At 40.9% G+C, this 21797-nt stretch overlaps 1 protein-coding gene across 2 annotated transcripts in view; it reads left to right on the top strand.

The window, feature by feature from the left end:
- SNTG1 (syntrophin gamma 1) overlaps window positions 1–21797 on the top strand; it is a 476492-nt gene that overhangs the window by 167553 nt on the left and 287142 nt on the right. The gene's annotated exons all lie outside the window — the stretch shown is intronic.

The following is a 21797-nucleotide window of genomic DNA, read 5'->3' as shown; positions in this document are numbered from 1 at the left end:
AACACTTCTCTTCCGGTATTCATCCGGTTCCAGATAAGGGACCATTTTAACCATCAGTAAAGATATGCAGATTATATCCCCTAATGAATGATAGGGATTCTATTCAACCTGAGTAATGAAATTCACTTGTAGGAGAAATACGTCTCTATAGAATGATTAGAACTTAGTGTTGGGCTGCAGGATTACATGGAGGCTGTAACATAATCACTCCATACCCATTGGGCATTCATTGGCAAACATTCTCTGAGCACATAAGTGATGTGTGATATGGAAGTAAATATACATAGCCCTCCTCTCCAAGAATTCATGGGCAAGTGGGAGAGACAAATGAGGACAAAAAGCTAATACTTCATCATAAGAAAAATGGTAAGTACTTTGTTTTTCCATTACAAGGTGCCACAGTGGTACGAGATGGTTAACTCACATCTCTGCCGTGTTGTCACTGCAGAGTAATTCAAATTCTGTTCACGCTGTGGAATGGAGCAGGTCAGGAATTCAAAAGCACCCTTGACTTCCTTTGAGCAGCTGTGTGTGTTTTAAGATCAAGCTGACCAATTTGAATAGAAATTTTAGTCGGAACGTTCTCTGAACTGTTCTGTCAGAGAACGTGTCATGCGGCTCCAGCCCGGACCAGGCTGCCTGCGCGACGGTGGACAACTTCCCAGTGGTGCCTCCCCCCATCACCGCCATCTGGAAACATCTCTCCTCTAAACTACTTGCAATTTATTGCCTGTGCTGGTTGTGTAGCCCTGCCACACATTCCATCGTGTCTTTGTTGTGTGCACGTGTGCCACCTTCCCTGTCGAGGTGCAGAACCTGAGCATCTTTACGTATGCAGCAGGACCAAGGGTCTCCTCACGCAAAGGAGACGCTCAGACGTTTCTGGAAGGGAATAGACCATCCTGCGTGCACATGTGTGTGTGTGAACAGCTTAACAAACGAATAGGGATTTCTCAGTGAAGAATTCTGTGTAAGCATTTCTTTCAAACGGGCCTGTTTTACGGAATTATTTTCTTATGGTTGAGTATTGAGCGGCAAAACAAACCCAAAGGGAACGGAAGGAGTATGGATGAAATCACTTATAAATTATGTAGGCTATGGCACACCACATACCACTTTGGGGGGCATTCCAGGAATGATTTTTGGCATCAGTATTAATATTTATGAGTTGATCTGAAAATAAAGTGTTTTGCCATTGAACTTTTGGAAGAATGAAATATGATTTCATTTTCAGTTACAGCATTAGAAAAGCCCAAATTTCGCCTTCTCTTTATTTTTACATAGACCAGAAAAACTGAGATTGCTTTGTTTGTGTTTTTTTCACAATTTTGTAAAGATCATCATAGGGCAGATTATATATTCCTCATGGAAACTACATTATAACTGGAAGTTAACTGAGCACCATGAACATACCATGAAAGCAAAGACATATTCAATACTATAAAATAGTTCTCTAATTATTTACAAGAAAAACGTATGCAAAAATTGGCATAGGGTTTCCCTGGTGGCGCAGTGGTTGAGAGTCCGCTTGCTGATGCAGGGGACACGGGTTCGTGCCCTGGTCCGGGAAAATCCCACATGCCGCGGAGCGGCTGGGCCCGTGAGCTGTGGCCACTGAGCCTGCGTGTCCAGAGCCTGTGTTCCACAACGGGAGAGGCCACAACAGTGAGAGGCCCGCGTACCACCAAAAAAAAAAAAAAAAAAGAATTGGCATAAATATATATATGATATATGCTGATTAAGAGAGGGATTCATGGTACACCCATAAACACATGAATGCACAACTCTACTGTAACTGAGATTGCTTTGAACTGGATTGTTTGGGAGTGGAGGGATGCGTGAGTTTTGTATTTTGTAGGGACCAGGAAGATAGGGGTCAAGAGTGCATCTCCTGTGCCGCCTTCTACTGTTGTGTTTTCTGCTCCTGAGGATTTCCTCAGTGTTATTTGTGCAATGAAAGTGGCCTGATCTGATTCAATATTAATCTATATCTCTACTAACAGCTTGATTTGGGGCCAGAAAACCTTTTTCATTTGTCCACCCTAGTCTTTGACACTAGAACATAGAATGAGAAATGCAAAGCAAATGGATAATAGCGACGTAAACAAGTCAGGAGTCAGGTGGTTTCCTGACAAAGCTGAGGGACAGTAGGAAAGTGACATCGCAGGAGCGAGGGGAGATCACTGCCCGACTCACAGCTGCCTGTGCGTCTCAGGGAGACCCTGTCCAACTTCACCTGTAGTGCTTCCAGCGGCTGTGATGCTGGAGGGAAAACGGACAAACCAAACCAAACCTGTGTCTGTCTCCCATTCACGGCAGTTAGAGTGCGGTTGTTGGATCTGCTCTGTCTATGCCCCGACCACCAGACTTCTCTTTCTGCACCACCTGCTGCGGGGGCCCCTGTCTGGGGGGACCTGTGTTTCAAGGCAGGACCAACCAGGCTTGTCTCAACTAAAACACAACACGTGCACATCAAAAGAGAAAAACAGAATAATCAGCCTAGAATTTTGGAGGATGGTATTCTTCAGGAGATTTGCAGGTATAATTTTGATATAAAAATTAATATATTGTATTCACTTTTTTGCTTAACAACACTTAAAAATAATGTTAGATACAGAACTTGACAGATACATTGGGCTCTATTTAACTAAATACTTTTTTTATAATCGATCCTTTTATAGATGATCTTATTTGCGAAGCAGAAATAGAGACACAGATGTAGAGAACAAATGTATGGATCAAGGGGGAAAGGGGTGGGGGAGGAGGGATAGGGAGACTGGGATGGACACATATACACTATTGATACTATGTATGAAATGGACAACTGATGGGAACATGCTGTATAGCACAGGGAACTAACTCACCTGGTGCTCTGTGGTAACCTGAATGGGAGGGGAGTCCGAAAGGGAGGGGATATCTGTATGTCTGATTCATTTTGTTGTGCAGTGGAGGCTAACACAACATTGTAAAGCAACCATACTCCAATAAAAATTAATTTAAAAAAAATAAAACTAAAACTGATACTTTTCTATAGCTCTCAAATATTACCGCATGTTACAGATGAATGGGCATTTTCATGTTTTATTATAATGAACAGGGCCATATTGCAAGATACTTTAATGTTTCTGTGAAAGATGAAGCTATGTTTGTGTATATTTTACATATGTGTATCAATATAGGAAACATTTTAATATTGGGTACCACTGGCTGAAGGATGGACAAGAGGCACAGAGAGAAATAATTTTTTCCTTTTTTCTATATGCTTTAATTTGCTACTATAATTAAATCAAAATAAGCCATATACGGGGCATTGTATGACATATCACGGTCTGAACAGGGCTCATTATTTCTCATTTTTATCTGCATTGACATTTGAGAGCAAGATAATTAAATGTGTCATGTTATGAAACGGTCAGTAAGAAGAACAAAAACTTGTACCTAAAGGTGGCAATTCATTATCATATTATATTATTTAACTAAGGATTAGGGTTGTTATGACCGTATTCCTGCTTGAATGTGTCATCGTCCATAAATGGCAAAGTTTAAGTGTTGACATCCTAAAATTTTATAGTTGATGTTCAAGGTGACAATGATGAGGATCGATGAGATTCATAAAATAGGAGATCAAGGAGAGGTTTGTTTTTAAAACCAATTTGAAAAGTGTTATCAATCCAGATAAAAAATTATATTCCAAATAACTGATTGAGTCTAAGCCTTCTCATTCAAGAGAGCTGATAGGCAAAGACATATCTTCTTAGACTCAAAATCCAATAGTGTTCAAACATTCTGGAGAATTTTTAGGAGGCGATTGTGAGTTTAATTGCATTTTCCTGGGTGACTGTTCATATAGTATTTGCCACAGAGTGATAAGAATCAGCACAAAAAAGTTCTTATGAGTAATATCCAGTTTAGTTGCAAAGTTATATTAGTCACCATTTTTTTCCCCTTTCTTTATTTTTAACATCTTTATTGTAGTATAATTGCTTTACAATGGTGCGTTAGTTTCTGCTGTATAACAAAGTGAATCAGCTATACGTATACATATATCCCCATACCCCCTCCCTCTTGCGTCTCCCTCCCACCCTCCCTATCCCACCCCTCTAGGTGGTCACAAAGCTCCGAGCTGATCTCCCTGTGCTGTGCGGCTGCTTCCCACTAGCTATCTATTTTACATGTGGTAGTGTATATATGTCCATGCCACCCTCTCACTTTGTCCCAGCTTACCCTTCTCCCTCCCCGTGTCCTGCAAGTCCATTCTCTACATCTGCGTCTTTATTCCTGTCCTGCCCCTAGGTTCTTCATAACCATTTTTTTTTTTTAAGATTCCATATATATGTGTTAGCATACGGTATTTGTTTTTCTCTTTCTGACTTACTTCACTCTGTATGACAGACTCTCGGTCCATCCACCTCACTACAAATAACTCAATTTCATTTCTTTTTATGGCTGAGTAATATTCCATTGTATATATGTGCCACATCTTCTTTATCCATTCATCTGTCGATGGACACTTAGGTTGCTTCCACGTCCTGGCTATTGTAAATAGAGCTGCAGTGAACATTTTGATACATGACTGTTTTTGAATTATGGTTTTCTCAGGGTTTATGCCCAGTAGTGGGATCGCTGTAGTTCTATTTTTAGTTTTTTAAGGAACCTCCATACTGTTCTCCATAGTGGCTGTATCAATTTATATTCCCACCAACAGTGCAAGAGGGTTCCCTTTTCTCCACCCCCTCTCCAGCATTTATTGTTTGTAGATTTTTTGATGGTTTTTTTTTTTTTTTTTTTTTTTTTTTTGCAGTACGTGGGCCTCTCACTGTTGTGGGCTCTCCCGTTGTGGAGCACAGGCTCTGGACGCACAGGCTCAGTGGCCATGGCTCACGGACCCAGCCCTTCCGTGGCATATGGGTTCTTCCCGGACCGGGGCACGAACCCGCATCCCCTGCATCGGCAGGCGGACTCTCAACCACTGTGCCACCAGGGAAGCCCTGATGATGGTTTTATATATCATTTTTTTTCAACTGCTTTTCAAACATGGAACTCATTTTTTCCAATAAGACAGTGCCTTACTGAAGGAGAGTTATGTCTTACTTTGTCGGTCATCATATGTTAGGTTTTTATGAGAACCTGGTGAAAAGAAAATAAAGAAATTCAATAAATTTACACTTTAAAGAGTGGTGATGGACTTGGAGGAAAGAGATAGTAATCTATGACATGTTTATTGTAAATTACTTAGAAAAATTTGTTTAAGATTTTGTCGGAAATAGTGTATACTAGACGACGTGAATCAAGGAATTTTTTCCAGGCCTAGGATGCAATAATTACAACTTTTTTGGCAGTAAAAAAATGTATATGCGTGAGTCATATTTGAATGTCGAATGAGAAGACGAAATGCATAGCGTCTTGGGATTATTTTAATAAGTAGAGTTGCTACCATTTTGTGTCAACAGTTAACTGAGAAAGTAGGTTAGTGAGTAATTTTTGAAAAATTAGATGTATTCACCCCAAGATACATGCCAGAATAACAGTTTTCAATTTCAATTATTTTATTTATTTATTTTTATTGAAATATAGTTGATTTACAAATACTAGTTTCAGGTATAGAACATAGTGATTCAGTGTTTTTATAGATTATGCTCCATTTACAGTTATTACAAAATAATGGCTATATTTCTCTGTGCTGTGCAGTAGATCCTTGATGCATATTTATTTTATATAGTAGCTTATGTCTCTTGATCACGTAACACTGTCTTCCCTCTCCCCCCTCCCCCTCCCCACTGGCAACCACTCGTGTGTTCTCTATATATCTGTGAGTCTGTTTCTGTTTTGTTATATATGTTCATTTCTTTTATTTTTTAGTTTCCACATATAAGTGATAACAGAGTATTTATCTTTCTCTGACCTATTTTACTAAACATAATACTCTCCAGGTCCATTCACATTGCTGCAAATGGCAGAATTTCATATTTTAGGGCTGAGTAATATTCCATTATATATACACACACACACACACACACACACACACCACATCTTCTCAATCCATTCATCTGTCAATGGGCACTTAGGTTACTTCCATATCTTGACTATTGTAAATAAGGCTGCTATGAATATCAGGGTGCATATATCTTTCCAAATTAGTGTTTTCATTTTCTTCAAATGTATAACTAGCAGTGGAATTGCTGGATCCTATGGTAGTTCTGTTTTTAGTTTTTTTAGGAAACTGCATACTATCTTCCATTGTGGCTTTGAAGGGAGAGCTGGATTTGAGATGAACAGAATTTATGTCTTTCCTCAAGGTGTGCTGGCAGCCATCGCCTTAGTAGGTGGGGCTGGAGAAGGAGGGGCAGGGCCAGAGCCAGGTGTGAGGCGGGGCTTCCCCTCTGCTCAGTTGCTGTCACTGCCCTATTGGACAAGGTGTGGTCCCAAGTTGCTGGAGCAGAAGCCCTGAGGTTCAGGTCCAAGCTGGGTCAGTTCCCTTTAAGTGAGTCCTCTTTCCCTCCCAGTACTGGCAGCCTCAGCCCCGGAGGGGACCTGTGCTGGAGCCAGAGGGGCCGGTGTGCATATTCATGAGGGTCAGGGGGTGGGGCTTAGTGGTCTGGCCGTCTTCGGAGATCTGCCTCTGATGTGCCACCTTGGAATGGTCAGTAATGGCTGCTCCCTCCCAGTTCAGACTCTGCTTAGGGTTTGAGCTGCCGCAGCTTCTCACGGCTGAGCTGCTTCTTCAGCTGTGGCCACGTATGCACCAGTGTGTAGCTGCAGCAAACGGCGCTGGAGTGTTCACTTGTCTCAGGCCAGGGCACGTCATGGGAGGCGGGGCATTTGCAGGAAACAAGTCCGACACCAGTGTGTTGTCAGTCCACCCTCCCCAGCCAGCTTTGGGAGAAAGCCAGTGCTCATCACTCCTCACCAGCAGAGTCTGGCTTCCCTCAGCCCTCCAACCAGCCACGGGGCTCATCTTCCCTTTGGTGGACCCTACAGTGGGGCGCCCAAGATGTGGCTTGAAGTTCTCACTCCCCAGGGAGGGTGCTGACCTGTGTAATCTCCCTTTTCTTCTGGGCCCCGTGCCAAGAGCACAGGGCCCAACCCAACCGTTTCTTTCCTTCCTAGCCGACTCCCTGGGGCAGCCTTGGCTGTGCGGGAGTCTTTCTGCTAGTCTTCAGTTCGTTTTCAGTGAGCATTGTTGCAGATGTAGCTGTATTTTCTATGTGTTCCTGGTGGGGTGTGTCCCCTGGTGGGGAGCTGTATTTTCTATGTGTTCCTGGTTCCTCAGTCCTCCTCTTTGCCATCTTGATCTGCAGACCCAGTATAGCATTTGGAATGCCACTCCTGCAAGGTTTGTTGGGACAGAGGTTGGTCAACACACCAGATGTCTTCTTGTTAGTATTTAATAGAAATATGAGACTTATTTAGTAAGTTTTGGGGAAAAACAGTTCAAGGGTAAACACGTAAAGTATTTTTAAGGCTTGTTAATGTTAATGGAATAAATTTGCCAACACCTTTAATTCAACTTGGCCTAGATATATTAATTTAGTAAAAGCAAAACTTCGTCATGGCGTGAATGTTTACACATTTAAATGTTAACTAAGCAGTGCTAGTATATTGATATTGTAACTCATTTCGTATTGCTGATGCATAATCGTGTATAGGAAATTCTAATAAAAGTCCCGTTAGCCTGTGATGAGAGTTGCATTAGTAAACTAGTAGACCTCCTTTCAGTTACTGGGAAGAGAGCCCAGAGGCTAAGGAGCGTTACACCTACTGTATGTCAAAATCGGTGTTTCAAATGTTACTCCCCGCCTTGGCAGTAAAATCCAGTTGCCCATTTACATTGCTATTCAGCACCTTCGTAAGAGGTGGTGATTATGTAGTGATGTTCTTATCTCATTCCATAGAATGAAAAGGGGCCAACAGATTTGACAGAAGCACGTTGAGTGGAAGCACACGAAGCCAGCTCTGTTTATGACTTAACTCTAGTATCTAGGAAAGACTTAACGATATTAAAACCTATTACATTAAATATCCTTTTATATTCTACAAAGCATTGTTTTCACATTTAATAAAAATATTCCTATCATGACAACTCTACAAATTCTGAGACTGAGAAGGATTGCCTGGCTTCCAAAAGACCCTGACAGTGACAGGGAAGTGATGCACACTTGTTCTGATTTCCAGCTCTGTGCTGTTACCACATCAACAAGCTGAGGGAGAGCAGGTGCATCTGAAGATGAGGAAAAGACTGGAGGCTGAATTCATTCTGGGCCTTGGAAGAAAGAGGGTGCATCAGCTCAGTTTGGGGACTTTGATTCCTTTCCTTAACTTTATTATTATTAATTTTCCTCCAGGAATAAAATCAAACACAACAAAAATACCACATCACCTCACACTTTGAGACAGGAGAGCTTCATATGTGTTTCAACTTCTGAGATATTATTTCATCATGAACTAATGACTTCTGGGTATTTGGATTTTCTCATTTTCTTATAATAGTTAAAACTCAGACTCCTAATACAAAAGCTGTTTTATAAAATGAGAACAATGTTTTCTGTTGAACCACGGGAACAGCCTACTTACTAGCAATCCCTAGGGCATATAAAGAGGTTAAGGACGGTTGTAGGAAATTACAGGATTAAAGGCATGAAAGAATGTATAGCATTGCTTGCTGTGCTTGGCTTCTAAACACCCTTCAACCAGCTTAGATGTTTAAGAAAAAAAAATGTTTTAAGTTCACAGAAAAAAGAATTCATTCATATTTGACTGCATTAGATTCCAGTATATAAGAATACTCATTACTAGTTGTTATATATTCATACCTATTTAATGCTCACTACTACCTATGTTACGTATTATTAAGGAAAAAAAAAGCTATTCATCTTCAGAGGTGTAAGAACATACGAAGTACATTGATTACATAGTTCCTATGCTTTCTTTCTAGTAGAGGGAATCACAGTGAAGGTTTCAATTAAACAAATGCCATTATGCTTAAAATAATACTTTACATCATAATAATGTGTTTTAGTTATGGGAATTTTAAAGATACTGGAGCACAGAGGATAAAATAGAACCACAATCAGAGTTCATATTCCAGCAATGGGGCAAACTAATTACCTAAATAAACGTTGCGATACATTGTATTAAAAAATTAATACAAATATGCTCTCTATGTGCGGGAGTTGAGTTGGCAAGAAAGTGGCAGAAATCCTTAGAGATGGAAACAACAAAATGGAAGCGTAGTAAAGCACCAACGCTGGGCTGCCCTGAGAGCATTCTTGATCCTGCATGACCTGAATCTCTCCATTTTAATGGGGTTCATGAGGAAGGAAGGAGACAAAGCTTCCATCCTGCACAAGGTGGAAAATCATGGGAATCCCTCACTAAAACAGGCTCCAAAAGGTTCTTTTCTCAAGGAAAGGGCTGGTAATGTGAAGCCCTCAAAGGGTAAGGCAGAGGGTAGACCTTACTGCTTATGTGGAGGGAGAGCAGCTTCAGCAGGGAGTCTCCAATGACAGTCTGGTCCAGCCTATACTTTACCCCAGAATCAACTCCACTGCTGGGGACCCCCAAAGACATAAGTCTGGAATTTACTTTAAGAAGGTCCCAGTTGGTGACCCTCCCAGGTACCTGACAGAATGAATAATGGGACTCCTCCTTAAATCAGAGCCTCAGGAATCCTGTAGACTAAATGTCATTGATCATAATCTCACAGTCCTTGAAATCACATGAAACCTGAGCTTCCAAGGCATAAGGAGCAAGTACAACAGAAGCAACGAACTCCAGGACCAACGTGGCACAGTTTCCAGATAAAATAATCAATATGAAAGGCAGATGATACAAGGGAAGTGTAATTTTATTAACACAAGACAAAATAGAGCTTCTGAACAGAAGCCTTTCTAGAGATCAAACAGGAAATTTGATCCAAGTAGGAGAAACGAACAATTTTAAATTTTTGTGAACCTAGTAGGATAAATTAAAACTATGTAAAGCCCAAAGTGAAAGAACTACGAGAAGAAACGGACGTATCTGCACATCTTTGGGGAGACTTTAATACACTTGTCTTCAAAATTGATAGTAAGTGTATGAAAGATTTGAACCACACAAATTATAAAGCAAAACCAAAGGACATGGAGATACGTCTTTTCTAAAACATTATATACTTCTTGAACATCATTTTGTTCTGCAAAAATATGCAGAAAAAACGGCAAGTCTTCTGAGAAAAGGCGAGTTGGGGGGGGGGACAAAACCTGTATCGCTTTGTAACAAGAGCAGCAAACAGAAAGGAGTAATTGGGACTCGAGGGAGTCCTTGGACTGCCCGCGCGGGTGTATGAGTGTGAACAGATGCTGGCACAGGGGTGACTAAAAATGTGCCAAAGCGATAGAATGGAAATGATGGCGCAGCTGTATCTGGACCGTGGCTGGCGGGTGCAGAGACAAGCCAGATGGAGCCCCTTAACGGTGCTGCTTTATGGACCTGGCTTCAAAGGGGGCTGTTTCCCCCAGTTGCCCAGTGTGCGCGGTCAGAGAGCCCGCGGGAGGTGAGCAGTGCAGCGAGCGCCAAGTGCAGCACGAGCGGGACGGCACCTCTCGGGGATGGAGCCCTGAGGGCTTGCTCCTCGGCTGGAGCCTGGTTCCCAGCATCTCAAGGGGGTGCCGCAGTGCTTTTCCTGCCAGAGTAGCAGTAACGTTGAAGACTTCCATTTCCAAACAGAGGTCATAACTCCACCGTCATTCTGCCTACTCTTGCCTGGGATAGATTGTGGATGAACAAATGCAATTTTTCTTCTATTCCAACATAATTACTCTATTAATGAATCATTTATGAGTGAATTTGCTTTACAGAAACACATGTTGTGCAGAATAGGTTGTATATAGAACTGGTCTGGGCTTGTGGAGAAAATATATTTCTTCCGAATCAAGTCCATAAAACAAGTATTGGTATCACATAGACTGTATCCTCTGGCTATAGCACAATTAACAATCAGTAACAAAATAAAATCATTAAAACCCCCATGTATTTTGAAATTAAGACATTTGGAAATTAAAATTGTCTTCTAAGCACTTCATCGTTCAAAGAAGAAAACATAAAGGTATACAAATACATACAATGTTGTAATGTAGAAATTATTACATAAAAATTTGTAGGACACAGAGAAATGTATAGCCTTCAACGCAGTTACTGGGGAGAATGCCAGACTGAGGATTAATTTGAATGCTAAGAAAGATGCAATATAAAGAGAGAAATTATGAAAATGATAATTAAAGTGGAAACCCAAGACAATAGAGAGGGTCAACAACACTGAAGTGTTAAAAAGAAAAGATACAAAAACAAAAGATTAATACAAAACCATGAACAGTATGTAATACAAGGCCTTCTACTTCTGCTATTCCTCCCCACGACGTACACACACACACACACACACACGCGGCTGACCAATTATAAGAACATACACTCAGAGGCAGCAAGGGAGAACTAATGATATAGGAAAGATCTGGGGAGGAGAGCAGAGCAGCAATGCATGCTATGTGCTTGGCCCACTTTTCCTCTGCGTTTTCCAGTTCGGGAGGAATTTGACAGCTCTGTGGCACTATGGGGATAGCAATTTGAAGCTAGGGCTTGCTGAATGTTAGGACCTTGAAAGCCACACTTAACAGAATAACCCTGAAGTGGACAGTTCCTCACCAGGGAATGCGCTCGGCCTCAAGCAATCTCCAATGCCAAATTAGTCTGTTCCTGGAGTGCTAGTGTCTTCAGATGCAAACAAAAGCAAATGAGCATCCTCTCTGGAGGCAGATATCATCCTAGACTTTACATTATTTCTGTAAACACCCTTTTCAAATACAATGTTTTGCATGCAGTCAACATTGATGGCCAACAGGAGGAGGAGATAAGAAAATGTGAATGAAAATTGCAGAAACAATAAACAGTCAACAGGGGCTTCAGAAATTGTGTTATCAGAAGCAGACACTTAATACCAATAAATTTGAAAATTTATATAAAATGGAAAAAGTCCTAGAAATAATTTTAGGGCCAATTCCAAACAAGACAAAGAAGCTTAATATTAAGGAATTCAAAGAGATATTAACGGGGGTAGGGATGAAGAAGGACTGCTCATGGGTACAGGCTTTTTCTGAGGGGTAACAAACATTTTCTGGAATCAGATACTGGTGCTAGGTACATAAACTTATGACTACACTGAAAACCACTAAATTGTACACTTTAAAGGAAAAGAAACATTAAATGTCTCCCGTGGCAGAATAGTTTAATTTGTAAGTTTCACTGATTATTCAGGAAACAAATCATTTCAGTCTTTTTTATTCTAGCTTTATTGAGACATCTTTGAAATGTAATATTGTGTAAGATTAAGATGTACAATGTGATGATTTTATATATATATATAATGGAATGATTACCACATAGGTTAGTTAATGCTTTCCTAACCTCACATAAGTACTATTTTTTTTTCTTTCTTTCCTTTTGGCTGCGTTGGGTCTTTGTTTCTGTGCGAGGGCTTTCTCCAGTTGCGGCGAGCGGGGGCCACTCTTCATCGTGGTGCACGAGCCTCTCACTATTGCGGCCTCTCTTGTGGAGCACAGGCTCCAGACGCGCAGGCTCAGTAGTTGTGGCTCACGGGCCCAGTTGCTCCATGGCATGTGGGATCTTCCCAGACCAGGGCTCGAACCCGTGTCCCCTGCATTGGCAGGCAGACTCTCAACCACTGCGCCAGCAGGGAAGCCCTAAGTATTATTTTTTTGTAGTGAGAACATTTGCCATCTACCCTCCCAGCAACTCTCATGTACTCGATACCGTCTTGCTAAGTATTGTTACCATGCTGTCCTTAAGCTCCCAGAACTCATGTATCTTGTACTGGATGATCATTACCTCACTGGGTTTATTATAGGGGAGAAAAGTATGTTCAACATTAGAAAATCTATTTTTAATTAGAAAAATTTGAAGATATCAAATATATGCAGATGTAAAGTAGCATAACCACCCCACGTGTTGGTCTCCCGACCGTTTTAGCACTGACAAAGCAGGGCCAGTGTCCTTTCTTCTGCATCCTCCATCCACTTCCCTCTACTTGCTTTGTCTATTTCGACGCAAATCCTAGACATCAGAAAACTTCCTTTTTAAGTAATTTAGTAAGCGTATCTAAAAAATAAAAACACTTTTTCAGAATCACAAGTGCAATACATCATTATCACAAGTAATGCTTTAGTATAAACAAGTATTTAGTGCTTAAATTTTCCCCAGGTGTTTCATAACACTTTGTAATACTTTATTCAAATCAGGAGCCAAATAAAATCATAAATTAAAGATCATACAGTTAAGACCCTTAACAAATTTTTTTTCTTGCTATTTTCTCTTGAAATAACCAGGACCTCTATCTGATAGTGTTTCTTAGAGACTGATTGTTTTCAATTGCATTACTGTGAAGTAATTTAATATATTTATGTTCCTATGCTCCCTATATATTTCCTGAAAAATCTCATCAAATGGGCTTGATGAGATTCAAATCCATTAATTTGTCAAGAATACTTAATTGGTGATGTTATATACACAGATCAGAAGCTGCATGTTTGATTTTATCTCTTTATGAAGCCAGCCATCACCAGTGACCATTGACTAGATCTGTTCTTCAATTAGAATTTTGGAAATGATCTTAATTTATTCCCTAGAATACATTTGTAATGGAAAACTTCCATTTTATCAGAGAAGCTTTTACGTTGTATGTAAAAGACAATGACGAAGGACAAAGCTACATCACCTTTCTTTACTTACAAGTTTTCGAAATTTCAATATTTCCCCCAAAGCATTCTTCAAGGAGGCAAAAGGAGAGTTTTAGAGCAACTCTTTAAATTCATATTTTACACACATTTATTTCATCACTAAATATTCTTATTGATGCTAAAATCTCGACTTAAATTGTTTTCTGTGTCCATATAATGCACCTTCAGCAGTGTTTGATGTTGTTTTGCCTTTACTATAACAAGATTCTTCAGGTTTATATATTACTTGCCCTGGAATTAGCTAAGCCTTTAAAAAAATATTTAGAGACCAAACTCTGGGCAGTGTGGGTACTCAGTGCTACTCGCACACTCAGGCTTTCTAGGCCTCTTAGTAGAAAGATGAGTCACGTCAGGGGATCATGCTTCTACTCCTGTTAAAATCGTGGAGTTGTGGCTTAAACCCTTTGGCTCTGCGTCTGCATCGTCTTGCTCCCACATGGAAAAATCCTGGTTCCGAACAGCACAGGAACTTATTGCTGTTCGTCGGGAAACTCTTCAACTACTTCCTTCTTCATTTCTTCTATGATACTTATTCTGTTTAGTTTCTGCATAGTACTCAGTTCTATTACAATAGGATATGTTCTCTTTAGAAAAAAAATCACTCCATCTAGGTTTTAAAATGTACTTACGAAGAGTTTTGTAAAGCGGTGTCTTAGGCTTTTGAATTTTCCTCTCTATAGTTATTCCCCTTTTTAAATTTATTTATTTTATTTATTTTTGGCTGTGTTGGGTCTTCGTCACTGCACGTGGGCTTTCTCTAGTTGCGGCAAGCGAGGGCTACTCTTCCTTGCGGTGCGTGGGCTTCTCATTGCGGTGGCTTCTCTTGTTGTGGAGCACGAGCTCTAGGCGCGCAGGCTTCAGTAGTTGCGGCACGTGGGCTCAGTAATTGTGGCTCACGGGATCTAGAGCACAGGCTCAGAAGTTGTGGCGCCCGGGCTTAGTTGCTCCGCAGCATGTGGGATCTTCCCAGAAGGGGGCTTGAACCCGTGTTCCCTGCATTGGCAAGTGGATTCTTAACCACTGCACCATCAGGGAAGCCCTTATTCCCCGTTTCAGTCTCCAGTTTTATTTAGTTGTGCTTTGTCTCTCTCCATCTTTTTAATCCTTTAAGTTGGTTAGGAGTTTTGCTGTTTTATTGATTTCATTAATGAATCAATATTTGCATTTATATATTAGTTCCAATTCTGGAAGTGTTTGTTTTTTAACTCCTTTTTTGATTTATAATTACTAATTCCATTCTTCTGCTCTTTGTTTTCATCTTATATTACTTGTTTTTAATTCAGTAGAATTTTTAATTCATTTATTTGTTTTTATTTCCAAGGGCTTCAATCCCTTATGTCATAAATTTCTTTCTTAGAGTTCTTTTAGCTGTTTTCCAGAGTCTGAAATATTATGAAATCATATCATTGTTTTAAAGTAATTCTATCGTTTTCATTTTGAATTTTTATTTAATCTAAAGCTGTCCAGTAAAACTTTTTTTGTTCTGCATTTGTGCTAATTTTATCTAATTTATTGTACCTACATTCAAATTGTGTTGTTACATTCTTTGTATTTTTGGGAAATTATTGAGGTGGTTTTTAAGACAAGAAACAGAAAATGTTTGCCAGCTGTTCCATGGCTACTTAAAATGAAGACATAGTCTGTGTCATCAGGGCTGAGTTATGAACCAGAGCTTGTAAAGCCCGTCTTTGGCTGCTGAGCTGCAGTTAGCCTGCTAAGCTTTCCCACTGAGTGAGGATGCTAAGCTGTCAGGCGAGGACCACTTGGCAATTCAATTTCTCCTGCTCTCAGAGCCGTCAGAAGAGTTTCTATTCCTCCGCCTGCAGAGCTGCTGGCACCACCCAGGACTGCTGCTGTGTGTGGTTAGGCTCCCTTGCAACTGTTTGGGGTTTGGGGGATACCTTGTCAATATTGTTCTAGATTTTGTCTATAGTTTTGTTTTTTGTTTTTTTTTCCTTTTCTCATTTCCTTGTTTGTCTTACCCGACTTGCTCTGTTCTATTTTATTTCAGGGGTAGGAAAAGGGTTGAAGATTGGGAAACACATCCATATCTTGACCAGACTTTGATCTCAGTCACTTAATTTTTGAATAGTAAAACAGCATCAGGTAAAAACCTCCAGTTCCCCCCTCTGATATAAGAACACCCTTTGACTTCCATTACATCTTGAAATGATAAAGTATTAGAATTTGGGAGTAATTATACTACTTTGGCTTCTGCTAATGGATGGAAAGTTGGGGGAATAGTTGGAGGAACAGTTAAAACTGAGAGAGCTGACCAGGGTTAATAGAAAAGCAAACTGAAGGACCTCTTAGGACTGGCAGAGACCATCATACATGTGCCAGGCTGACTTCTGCAGCAGATGGTGCCCAGATGTCCCAATGCTGAAGAAAGCAAGTGAACAACAGTCAGAGGGAATGACGAATCCATGCTTTTGAAGTATAAACAAGCCTTTGCATATTGCTTATTTTAAGTCTTCCAGAGCATTTTTATTTTATCCTGCTGGTTTTGTGTTTTTATTTTCAGCAGAAGGAGATGACAGCAAGAACTGATTTTTTCAAATACCCGAAGTCACACTTCTCTTTTCAATAAAGTTTGCTGAATAAATGAGGTTTACTTAGTTAAAAGAATTAAAATCCCATTGAGGTTCCTGTAGTTATATCTGAAATAATTTAACTTTTATGAATCATCATTAAACTTTTACCCTGTTTTCACTTTGTGAGTTCATTTAACAAACCAAACTTTCCTCGAAATTTTATATTTTATATTTCATACCAAGAGCACTCTCATCTGTGGGGAGAAGACAAAGCTGGGGACAAGCAGTGCAGGTACTTCTGCTGCTGATGGAACAGAATCAGGTTTAGTATTCAAAGTTGTCTCAGCTGATGGCTGAGCAATAGAGGTTCTTCTTTAGGTCTTTGATTCATTCCCTTACCCGCAAGTAAAATAGTTCGTAACACAATTTTAGGCATAAATAATTTTGATTATTTTTACCAATTTTTTCATAAAACTCTTTTTTACTTGTGAGAGATTCATACTCGGAATTCATATTTTTTTAAGGAAATGATGTGTGTGTATCTTTCTATCTTACTTTTTTCTAACAATAAGGATAGTAAGCAGAAGCAAGGTCGCTTATTAATGGAATTAAGTCTTTGTAGAATCAAAAAGTGTCCACTCTAAGAGCCATCCAGAAATGCACGAGGGCATAGGATAAGTTCCTCTATTATTGGGAGGTTAGGATAAACAAAAAGACCGTGTCATGTAGGTGTGGATGAGGGCTAATGTTACGATAAACTTAATGATTTAAAAGATAAAGTTGTGCATTTGTTCAGGGCTTTTATTTTACAAAATGTTTCGACAGACCTTAGGGATTTTTTTTTTTTTCTAATTTCTGGTTTTAGATTCATGTGAATCCTTGTGTTATATTAAGGCCAAAAATATAGGAAGGAGGGCTGACAGTGTGAGAGGGAACAGCTGGGCACCAGAGTTACAATTTGGGAGACACCAGTTCAGACTGGATGGGGTTCAGTGAGGTGACAGCAGGGTTTCAGGTGAATGGAGGAGAAACGATGCTCTTTGTGGGAGACAATCTTCCATGAATTTTAGCCTCTGGCCTACAGCAGTGACCAGGATGAGGCTCCGTGATATTCCTGGGGATTTAGGTGGGGGGCACTCCCATGTCTGGGTGGGCAGGCACGTCGTGACTGAGAAGTCCCTTCGCGGCCTTGAGTACTGCTCTGGGGTTAGGAGGACAAAGTTTAGCTCTTGGGAAGAGAAGTGTAAGGCAGTGCCACAACCCTCAGGGAAGTTGCAGTAACAGCCGCCAATGAGGACGCTGAGAAACACGAGCTAATGTCAAAGCTTGCAGACCAGCGGGGGGCTGGGGCTGGAGGGTGACCAAGACTCTCAATTATGCAACAAGCTTCATTATCAGAATGGATGTACCACAGGGTGTATAGCGGGAGCTCAGCAAACAGCAGGGCAACGCTGACACGGTCTCAAGTCATCTGAGCAAAGATTGTTCCCAGAGGGTCCTGAGGTCCAGGAGCAAATACTATTGAAAAATCTCACTGTGGTGATGGAGACACAGGCTCAGGATCCCGCGCCCTTCCAGCATCACACCTGGACTGAGCTGAGACCCGTGTGTCTAAGAGTTGTTGAAAACAAAGGTGAACAGAGGTGGGTGAGCCTGGGTGTGAGGGCGAGGGGAGGGGAGCGTTCTTCTGATCACTACTAGTTCATTAAACAAGGCGTTTGCGATTACCTCAAACTTTATTTTAAAAGTAGCCTTGGAGAAGTTGAGGTGCTTATGCAAGGTGAAATGGATGGCAGGTGATAGGGTCAGGCATCTTCTAACATGTTCCTTCTGTTACATCCCAGAGTCATTCTAATGATGCTCATTCATTTTAGTGACTTATTTTAAAGTGGATTTCTCTCTCTCTCTCTCTCTCTCTCTCCTTCCAATAAAGTTGTTTATGTCTTCCTGGCTGGATTAGAGCATCCATGACTCCCAGACTACCTAGGAGTGTTCCCAGGGCCTGCAGACCGAGCAGTGAACGGTTTTCATCTCGTGGCTTAACCAGACTGTTTCCCTTTCCCAAACGCCCTAGAGAGTCAGCCCACAGTAGTGAGGTGAGCTCAGAACCCTGCCTGAGACCTCACACTCCTAAGAGCGGCGATCGGGGTGTTCAGACCATAGACTCTGGTGTCTTTTGAGCTTGATGGTTAAACAAGTGAAGGCAGTGTGGCAGCGGGGGTCCTGTAGTCACGGTACCCTTGGGTGCTCTGTGACCCACCTGAGCTCAGGTTCCTCACCTGTCAGAGCATGACGAGAGGGGTGCAGGAGCCTCCTCTCCTGGTTGACTTGAAACAGGACAGAACGTGTGTGAACGAACAGTGTAAACTGTGAAAAATGTTCAAACTACTAAGTATTACATCAGTGGTCCAAGTCACTTATCCTGAAATTGGGAGAAATGTTATGTAATTGTAATCTCAAAAACCAGGGCCAATGTAATAGCCTGCTGAAAGCATTAACAACTAAGTAATTAAAGAAAGACTTCAAAAACCATGAACTATGCCTTACTAAAATATATTAAAATGGTTCATGCACAGAAATAATATACACCTGACATTGGATGCATTAAACATGACGCTATTAAGATTGGGTTAGTGGAGATTATATGACCACTGGAAGCTGACGCAGAAAATGACCCCCTTATTCTCCACCCTCTGCATTCGTTTGCTAGGGCTGCAGTAACAAAACATCACCGCTGGGGGGCTCCAGCAACAGAAATCCATCGTCTCACAGTTTGGAGGCTAAAAGGGCAAGATTAAGGTGTGGGCAGGGCTGGCCTCTTCTGAGGCTGTGAGGGAGGACCTGTCCAGGCCTCTCCTTGACCTGTAGATGACCTTCTTTTCCCTGTGTCTCCTTACTTCACAGCTTCCTTCTACCTCTTCAAGTCTGCCTCTGTATCCAAATTACACCTTTTCATGACGCCAGTCATGGTGGGTCAGGGCCCATCCTAATGGCCTCATTTAAACTTGACCACCTTTATGAAGACCGTCTCTCTAAAGAAGGTCACATTCTGAGGTACTGGTTTTTAGCACTTCAACATACGAATTTTGGGGGGGACGTTAAGTCCACCTGTAACACACTCTCTACAGCCCTCCTGACTTGCTGTCAGATAAAACCGATGAGGCTTCCCCCAATGCCTCCGTTAAGAATCAACTTTCGACTTTTCTCCAGTCCTGCCGTCGTAAACCCAACTCCCTCAAGGGCGAATGTGCCCTTATATACCTCTGCATTTCCAAACGTTGATTTCCTTTTCCCCAGAAGCTTTTTCTCTGCGTGACACCTTCATAACTTCCCCCTCGTCCTGCTGGACTCTGTCAGCTGTCAGTTCCTCTGTGACGCTTTATCCTAATTCCCACCCCAGCCTTGACAACAGTAAATTCTCCAGAATCTCTCTGGCTCATCTGCTCCTTGTAATGAGTTTATACTCTCTGAAATGAATAATTTTTCCTATTTATTTAGCGCTAGGTATTTCCACAGCCCAGTGCAAAAATAGGGTACACAAAACACAGCAACCACTCAATTTGGGTTAAAAGAGCAAATACAGAATAAAAAGGTGAGTTTCTGGAAACGAAGACAGATAGTGGTGATGCTGGCATGGTATTAGCAGTGGCTCTTTTATTTGGTACTTACCATGTGCCATATATGTGTTCATTGTTTTGCAAAGTCTATTCTTACTTTAAAAATAAAAATATGACACAGTGTAGTTAAATAAGCTGCCTGGGCCTATGAAGTCATTAAAAGTGGGTGCCAGGAGAAACATGACAATGAAACTCAAAGCCTGTATTCACAGCCAACACAAAGCATCTCCTAGCAAAGAAAACACTCCCTGGTGGGGGCTCCGTGACAGGTGGTGCCGCTTACTTTGCAGAATCACCTTCCCGTAGGCGCCCTTCCTAGAAACTCAGAGATCACTGAAAGTCGAAAATCTTATCCTCAGGTTTCCCTCTACAGCTTGGTTTGTAATTAGCACAGAAATCTCCAGGTAGTTTCTCACTTATTCTCCAGCTTCAGACCTGGGTTTCCTCTTGGCGATGTCAAGACTAAGAAGAGCTGACTGGGAACGGAAGCCAAGGGCTAACTAACTAGGCATTTCTATTCTGCAAGACTTCCACTGCTAGGGGTTGGGGATCTCTTTCGTTCTCACTTATTTTGCTCCACACATTTTTGTCGTCTTCCAGTCGTTTTCATCCAGTTCACTCCGATCTGCGTTGTAGCCGTTCTGATGTTACTCATCTGTGAGCCTTTATCTGCTCTAACGTAGTCAATGAACCTTCTGTCCTTTTTAATTGACCTTTTTAGATCTGAGCTCAGCATAGAGCAGAGAGCTATCTCTGCATCCACAATTAGTTTTTAGAAACCTGTAGTTTTCTTTCTCATCAGGGTCATTCATAATTACAGTGTCAGACTTATTTTTAGAATGGAGCATAGGCATTTGTTACCTTTAGCTGTGATTATTATTCTTACCACTCAGCTGATTTCCTTACATCTAAAAGCTTCTCTCTCTCTAATTCATTTTATAAATATGTCACCTTTCTATTGTTTTGAACTAACTTCTGAAGGATATTGTAGCACTTTCTAACCTTCACTGTCATCATGTGTATTGCCTAAGGCTGTCCTAACACGGTACCACAGACTGGGTGGCTTAAGAAACAGACATTTATAGTCTCCACAATTGTGAAGACTAGAAGTCCAAAGTCAAGGTGTCGGTAGAGTTGACTGGTTCCTTCTGAGGTTGTGAAGAAAAATCTTTTCCATGCCTCTCTCCTCAGCCAAAACCTACCTTAACATTTAAGACTAGAAATCGTACAATGTCTCCTATGAGACCATAATAGAATTAGACTGGTGTCGAAAATGTACTTGATAAAGTCCAACACTCACTTATGAAAACACTCCCAATAATTTAGGAATAAATGGAAACTTAATTGGTAGAGAGCATCTACAGAAAGATATAGCAACACTGTAACATAAATAGTAGTTACAGTGATAGAATGAAGGCTTCCCCTAACATCATGAACAAGGCAAGAACGTCCATTTTCATCACTCTTAGTCAACACAGTATGAGGAGGTAAATGCCATACATATTGGAAATGAAGAAATAAAACTATGCCGATTTTCCAATGACATAAATGACTATGTAGAAAATCACAATAAATCTGCAGAAAACTCCTAGAAATAATATGTCGCCTTAGCAAGATTACTGGCTATAAGACCAATGTGAAAAATTCATATGCATTTTGTTATACTAACAATAAACATGAAAAAAAATTAAAAACACGATACCATTTAAAACCTCCCCGCAAAATGAAATACATTGGTTAAAAATAACAAAACATGTATAACATCCGTATGCTGAAAATCACAGTGTTGCTGAATGAAGTCAAGGAGGATTTAAGTACGTGGAGAGACGCACTGTGTTCAAGAAGCCGTGGATTCTGTGAGT

The sequence above is a fragment of the Pseudorca crassidens genome, chromosome 17 (genome assembly GCF_039906515.1).
Source record: "Pseudorca crassidens isolate mPseCra1 chromosome 17, mPseCra1.hap1, whole genome shotgun sequence".
Lineage (NCBI taxonomy): Eukaryota > Metazoa > Chordata > Mammalia > Artiodactyla > Delphinidae > Pseudorca > Pseudorca crassidens.
Note: the sequence above shows the minus strand (reverse complement) of the source record. Positions and strands in the feature narration are given on the sequence as shown.